Below are 7,579 nucleotides of genomic sequence, written 5' to 3'. Positions count from 1 at the left end.
ACCGCAGTGAGCAGAGGCACAGAAGTAAGGAAGCCCAGAGGGTTTGGAGAAGAGAAAAAGGTCTGATAGAAGCAGGTAAGCAGCAGGAGATGGGGGCGTGGAAGGCTGGCCAAAGAGTTTGGCAGGTGGGGAGCTGTAGAAGGTTCTTGAGGAAGGGGAGGAACCTGGTGCTGGTGTTGGACACACCGAAGCGGACAAGGCAGGCCACAGTAGGAAAGGCTGGAGCCTCAATCAGGGGCTTGGAGAAAGAGAGGAGGCCACTCAGAGAGGCCTGGTCACCTGGATATTGGCATTTCTTTTTCCCAGGACTTCCCTCTGTGAAGAGGATGTCCACCCAATCTGATCTCCTGAGGTTTCCCAATACTGAGCCCCGAGGTCTAAGCTTAGGCACAGAACGCCAACCGGTGCTCTCAGTCACCACCTCCTTCCTGCCAGGCCCCGAGGCTCCCTGACTGGATGTAGGCACTCCACCAGTGTTGTCCAGTCTCCCTCTCAAATGATTAAACTTCCCATTTTGAAGATGATTTCTGGAGTAGACTCAATGTCTGTGATTCAATGTCACAGTCAACTTAAAAACCCAGGTGTGGGTGCAGGTGCTCAAGAAATGCAACCCCACCCCTCTGGCAGATTTTAAGAGATGCTACTTTGGATCTGGGGAAACTGAGGCCCAGAGAGGCAAAGGGACTAGCCCAGGGCCACACGCTGGGAGTAGCGTGGCAGGGTTGGGACCACGTCTTCTGAGTCCATGTCAAAGCTATTTCTCTATCATCACTGCAGCTCAAATCCTGGTGAGCACAGAATACCCTGGCAGTGTGTACAGATGCAGGCTCCCAGGCCTCCCACTCCCCAGAGCTTCTGACTCAGTAGCTTCGGGATGGGGGACTGGAGTCTGAATATAACACGCTTCAGACAGGCTGCCAGAAAGACTTTGAGGAATATTGCTTTCGTTTATCATCCCCATTGGGCAGTCAGGGACACTGAGGCGGGAAAGAGCAAGCAGGTGCCAGGGTTAGGCTTGGACTCGGTTGGGCTTGACCTCTTTGTAGGGTGTTCCAAGAGATCCCCCCCCAAGGCATTAAGTCTGTCCCTCTCTCCTGCATCAAGGAATGAACCAAATATGATAGAGTTGGCCAGCCTTCAACTCCCAGCCCCAGTCACTTTCCAGGCAAGAGGTGACTCTGCAAAGAGCAAATACAGAAGCTGGCATGGCCTGGGCTTGATAAGAACAAACCAGGCAGTTGCCTTAGGTATCTGTGGGGTCAGTGATAAAGAGCTTTTGCTCTGAGCCCTGAGCTGACCCCACGCCCCACCCTACCTCCAACCTGAATGCTGCCATCTCTGCTGTTGGCTGACCATTTATCTTCCTCTGGGGAATTCTGCATCTTTCCCCTAGTTGCTCAGACTGCACCATTGTCAGAGCTCTCTCTTCTTCCTTTACTTGCCTTCTTCCTCCATCTCAGTCTCGCTCCACCCACCCCCTCCGAGTTGCTGGGATCATTCAAACTGTTCTGTTGTCCCTACGCAAGTTCAGTCTTTGTTCCCTGGTTTCTGGACCAAGAAAAGTCTCCCAGCTCCTGACACTACCATAACAGGAGAGAAAGGGGCAGGGCACAACTTTGAAAGACATAGCCTGAGGGCACAACATAAACTGATTAGAAGCAAATGGGACGAAGATGGCAGCCAAGATTAGACCTTGATCCTGAATCAGCACGTGAAATGACACACTCGGAGGTTTTGGCTGGGCTCGAGTGCCAGCACGTGGGTTCAAGTCCCATGACAGTTACAAGGCACTGTTAAGACCAAGGAGTGGGCTGTGGCCCAAATCCTGGAAATCTCCGCCCCTCCCCCAAAATAGTTGGAATAGTCCTCCCACTCATTAGCATATGAAATTATCCAGCCTATAAAAAAAACTAACCATGCCACATTTCGCAGCTGCTGCACTCGCCTTCTGTAATGGCTCACACTGTCTGTGGAGTGTGCTTCTCTCTGTATCTGAATAAATCCACTTCTTATCTACCACTTTGTCGCTCACTGAATTCTTTCTGTGATGAGACATCAAAAACCTGAGCTTCATTAGGTTCTGAAACTGGGTACTGTGGGTTTTGGCTGGGTTTGAGTCCCATCCATGTGGGTTCAAGTCCCAAGCAGGGTTTTGACTGAGTTCAAATGCCAGCATGTGGATTCAAGTCCCAATCTGTGGTAAATGGTTTCCCTACCCTCATTGACTCAATGGATGTGAGTTTGAGTGAACTCTGGGAGATGGTGATGGACAGGGAGGCCTGGCGTGCTGTGATTCATGGGGTTGCAAAGAGTCGGACACGACTGAACGACTGAATTGAACTGAGCTGAACCCTGTATGGAGCCACACATCTGATCCTTTATATAACAATCATTTTCCAAGCAGTTGCTATATTCCAGGGTGCATGAGTAGGACAGCCTCCCCTCCCTCCCATCCCTTGAATTTAGGCAGCTCTACTGCTTGGGGAGCCAAGTTGGAGCCTGGAAACCCTTGCCCAGGCTGAGTCCTGGCCCAGACTCTTTGGAACTTCATTATAAAACATTTTTCTCTTTGCCCCAGTTCCTACTCAAGAGCTTTGCCTTGGAACATCACCTCCAGGGCTTGGAATAAATGGGCTGTGAGTGATCCTGGAATGTCCAGGTAACAAGCCAAGTGGTTTTCAATTTGCTTTTAACAAAAGAGGAGTGTTATTATTGCTCCTAGTCTTAACCTACTTGGAGTTATTGAGAAACATTTTTTGATAATACATCCCCTCATGATTTTTGTCATATACATTGAAAGCAGTTCAAAGAATTGAGCAACACAATTTTAATAAAACTCCTTTCATGCCTCTCTGTTTATTTGCTGAAAAAGTATACAGAATTGTTCGTGGCACTTAGCTCTCTGAAGATGCAAATTGGGTCTTTGATGGGTGCTGAACCTTGCTTTCTAGCAATGAGTAAATTAATTCACAAGTAAAACAGCTAATTGGGAAAAAGCCATCCACTTCATTAAAACATCCATTTCTCAATCAATATTACTTTGTGTTAAATTGTCATTTAAAAATTTAACAGATTATAGTATTTTAGTCACTCAGTCATGTCCAATTCTGCAAACTTATGGACTGTAACCTGCCAGGCTCCTCTGTCCATGGGATTCTCCAGGCAAGAATACTGGAGTGGGTTGCCATTTCCTCTTATAGAGGATCTTCCCAACCCAGGGATTGAACCCAGGTCTCCTGCACTGCAGGCAGATTCTTTACCACTGAGCCACCAGCGAAGCTCAAAGGGGAGCAGAATATGTGACCCTCAAATAACCCATTTTGGCGTGTAGATTATTTTGAGCTGAAGACAATCAAGCCCACCAGACAGACTCAAGAAAAACTTTCACCTCTCCCTTAATTATTTTAAATAGGGGGCCTGGCTCAAGGAGAGAGCTATTATCAGAGATAAATAAAAAAAAAAATAGTATCTACTATTATTTTTTTAATTAATTAATTTATTTGTTTGGCTATGCCAAGTCTTAGTTGCTGCACACAGGATCTTTGATTTTCATTGCAGCAAACGGGATCTATTTTTTTCTTAGTTGCAGCATGCAAACTTTTAGTTGTGGTGTGTGGCATTCAGTTCCCTGATTAGGGATCGAACCCGGGCCCACTGCATTGGGAGCACAAAGTCCTAGCCACTAGATCAACCAGGGAAGTCCCACAGAGATAACTTCTATCCGAATGACCTAACTCTATGGCAGGGTATACATCTAACTAGCAAACATCTCCTCTCCTTATTGTCCTGCGAATTACTCTCCTCCACTTTGGACCCCAGGCCAGTATCCAGTTCCTTAGTTCAGGATGGCACAGAGGTGTCAGCTGCTGTATTTGGCCTTGATTCTCATATTTTTGGGCTTCCCTGGTAGCTCAGCTGGTAAAGAATCTGCCTGCAATGCAGGAGACCCCGGTTCGATTCCTGGGTTGGGAAGATCCGCTGGAGAAGGGATAGATTACCCATTCCAGTATTGGACTTGCCTGGTGGCTCAGCTGGTCAAGAATCCGCCTGTAATGAGGGAGACCTGGGTTGGGAAGATTCCCTGGAGAAGGGAACAGCTACCCACTCCAGAATCCTGGCCTGGAGAATTCCACTGTATTCCATGGGGTTGCAAAGAGTCAGACATGACTGAGCGACTTTCACCTTTTCCTTCTCATATTTTTATGGAACTCCCACACAGACATAATTAAATTCATTTTTCTTCTGTTAATCTACTTTATTTCAGTTTAATTAATAGACCAATCAAAAGAATCTAGAAGTGTAGAGAAAAATGTTTTCCTCTTCTACAATAATAATCTAAAAGATTATTTTACTTTTTGATGTGGACCATTTTAAAGTCTTTATTAAATTTGTTACAATATTGCTATATTGCTTCTGTTATATATTTTGATTTTTTGGCTGCCAGGCATGTGGAGTCTTGGCTCCCTGACCAGGGATTGAACCAGCACCCGTGCATTGGACCTTCAGGGAAGTCCCTAAAAGATTATTTTAAATATTTAGTGCCTTAAATTCAAGGGAGATTTGAAAATTTTTTTCTCATTGTGGATCATATTGTGGATGCAAAGAAGTACGTCTCTCTCCTTGACTATTCGACCTCATCCTCTGTTCTTTTCCCACTTGTCAGCATCAAGACAGCTTTGCTGGCCTCCCAACTATCCCTCGAACACACCAGCACCTTTCCCACCCCAGGACCTTTGCAACTGCTGTCCCTCTGCCCAGATTGTTCATCCTTCTAGATATAACTATAGCTGCTTCTCTTACCCTGTGCTGTCTTGTCTAAGTCAGTTTCTCAGTGAGGCCTTCTCTGACTTCTGTGTCTAAAATTTCTCTCCCTTCCTGTCAACCCTTCATGTTCCCTGCCTTGACTTTCTCTTAGCACCAACCTCTTCTTCTTACAAGGACACCAGTCTTTTTTTCTCCTTAATTTTTATTGGAGCATAGTCGATTTACAATGCTGTTTTATGTTCTGCTGTAAGGCAGAGTGAACCAGTTGGATGTATACATATCCACTTTGGCTTTAGATTCTTTTCCCATACAGGTCATCGCAGAGTACTGAATGGAGCACCCTGGCTCCACAAGGATGCCCCTCTTACTGGGTTAGGGCCGATCCTCATGACATCATTGAACTTAATCATCTCTTTAAAGACCCTGCTTGCAAATACAGTCATGTTCTGAGCACAGGAGCAAAGACATCACCATATCAGTTGAGGGGTGGTGTGGTCACAATTCAGTCCACAGCACGTGGGAAGGTTCACTTTACACCAAGTCCCGCAGCTCTCTGCTTCTCTGTGTGCACTTATCTGTATGCTCTGCTTCAAGGGTGTGAGAAGTACACGGTTTTTAAAAATTCTATGACTCAGTACAAACAAAAAGAATTGTGGAGTTTACTCTTGGTCTGATTAAAAAGCACAGTGTGTCTTCCAAGGCTGTAGAGTGATGCCCCACATAAGTCCCCCAGAAAGGGAAAGGGAGCCCCCCTCCTCTTCCCAGTGGTGCATCTGGACCCTGGGCATGAACAGACTGCAGGTGGGGGTGGCAGGTGGCCAGGCTGCTTTGCTCCACTGTCAGTGGATAACCCTCCCAGATGGCCGTCTCCAGCCCCTGATGCGTCTCTTACAGACGGTGCAAACTGCAGCGTCCAAGGTGGAAGGGGCTCAGCCAGGGGCCTGCCTAGCTCCTCTGTGTGCACTCACCCCTGACTCATCCTGGTCACGCTGTCTCACCCCTCAGGCCTGGCATCATTCCACCCTGGTGGGGCTGTTTGTCTTCCTTCTGCTGCATGAGGTGTGAAATGGGCCAAGAGCCTGCAGGCAGCTCGCAGATCAGCCAGTCCTCTCCTGGCAGCCCGCCTAGCCCACGTGTCCTTGTGACCGACTCCAGGCTCCCACAGCAGTGGCACCTGAGAGCGCTGGGGACAGCCTGGATGCCTGGGAGGGATAAGAAAATGGGCTGAGGAGAGGCCCATGGGGGTCAGGGGCCTCTGACTTGCCTTGCCTCTGATTCCTCTCCACCGGGCATGGGCCCCGGGAGACCCCCAGTGAAGAGGAGTGAACAGTAACAGAGACATCCATCCTCGTGGTCACAACAGCCCCTTCAGGGGGTACCACCCTTTGCAGTTCGCAAGTTACCCACCCTGTCCATCAGGGAGGCACCACTAAAGCCAGTACCTAGTGGGAACCTGAGACCCAGAAATGAGAAAGGGATACACTCAAGGTCCTGCTCCTAGCCCAGAGGACCCTCAGATCCTGGTGTAGACGCCAGGTGCAGCCTGTGGGCTCCCAGATTCCCTCAGTGCCCCCTTGGGAGCTGGCATGACTACTATGTCCAGAGAAATTGTAGTTCTTACCTCAGCTAGAACCAGAATTTCCCAGGTACATCTAGATTCCTTAGAACATTGACAAGTTCCCTGGAATTCCCACAGGATTTGTATGGCTTCTTCAGAGACACTGACATTCTTTTTCTTTCTTTTCGCCCATGCATCTTTTCCTAAACTGAAGTATAGTCGATTTACAATGTTGTGTTAACTTTCTGGTGAACAGCAAAGTAATTCAGTTTTATATATAAAATATATATTCATTTTCATCTTCTTTTCCATTAAGGCTTATTCCAGGATATTGATATAGCTCCCTGTGCTGTGTTATCCAGTAGGTCCATGTTGTTTATTTCATATACAGTCCTGTGTATCTGTTAGTCCCCAGCTCCTAGTTTACCCCTCCCCCACTGGTGACCATAAACTTGCTTTCTACGTCCGTGAGTCTGTTTCTGTTTTGTACACAAGTTCATTTGCATCATATTTTACATCCCATATAAAAGTGATACCACATGGTATTCATCTATTTCTGACTGACTTCACTTAGTATGATAATCTCTAGGTCCATCATTCTTCTTTATGGCTGAGTAATATTCCATTGTGGGGGCTGCCCAGGTATCGCTAGTGGTAAAGAACCTACCTGCTAATACAGGAGATGTAAGAGATGCAGGTTTCAGTTCCTGGTTCAGGAATGCTCCCCTGGAGGAGGGCATGGCAACCCGCCCCAATGTACTTGCCTGGAGAATCCCATGGACAGAGGAGCCTGGCGGGCTACAGTCAGTGGTGTTGCAAAGAAGTGGCGCATGTCTTCTTTATCCACTCGTCTGTCAGTGGACATTGGGGATGCTTCCACACCTTGGCTATTGTAAACAGTGCTACTGTGAACATTGGAGTATGTGTACCTTTTGTCCACATATATGCCCAGGAGTGGGGTTGCTGGATCATATGGCAACTCTATTTTTAGTTTTCTGAGGAACCTCCATACTGTTCTCCATAGTAGCTGCACCAATTTACACTCCCACAAACAGTGTAGGAGGATTTCCTTTCCTCCACACCCTCTCTAGCGTTTGTTATTTCTGACATGCTTATGGAACAATAGTATTTCTGAGGAAACACCCAGTTGTCAGGAAATACCGAGAATTCTGTTTAGAAGGAAATAAAAGACCTCTATTTTATAGAAATAGGGAGATTTCACATGGAGAGGTTAGCATCCCTCAAGAATTTGGAGTG

The sequence above is a fragment of the Bos grunniens genome, chromosome 13 (genome assembly GCF_055505025.1).
Source record: "Bos grunniens cultivar Pamir isolate PY7600 chromosome 13, Bosgru_T2T1.0, whole genome shotgun sequence".
Classification (NCBI taxonomy): domain Eukaryota; kingdom Metazoa; phylum Chordata; class Mammalia; order Artiodactyla; family Bovidae; genus Bos; species Bos grunniens.
This window is presented reverse-complemented; position numbering follows the sequence as displayed.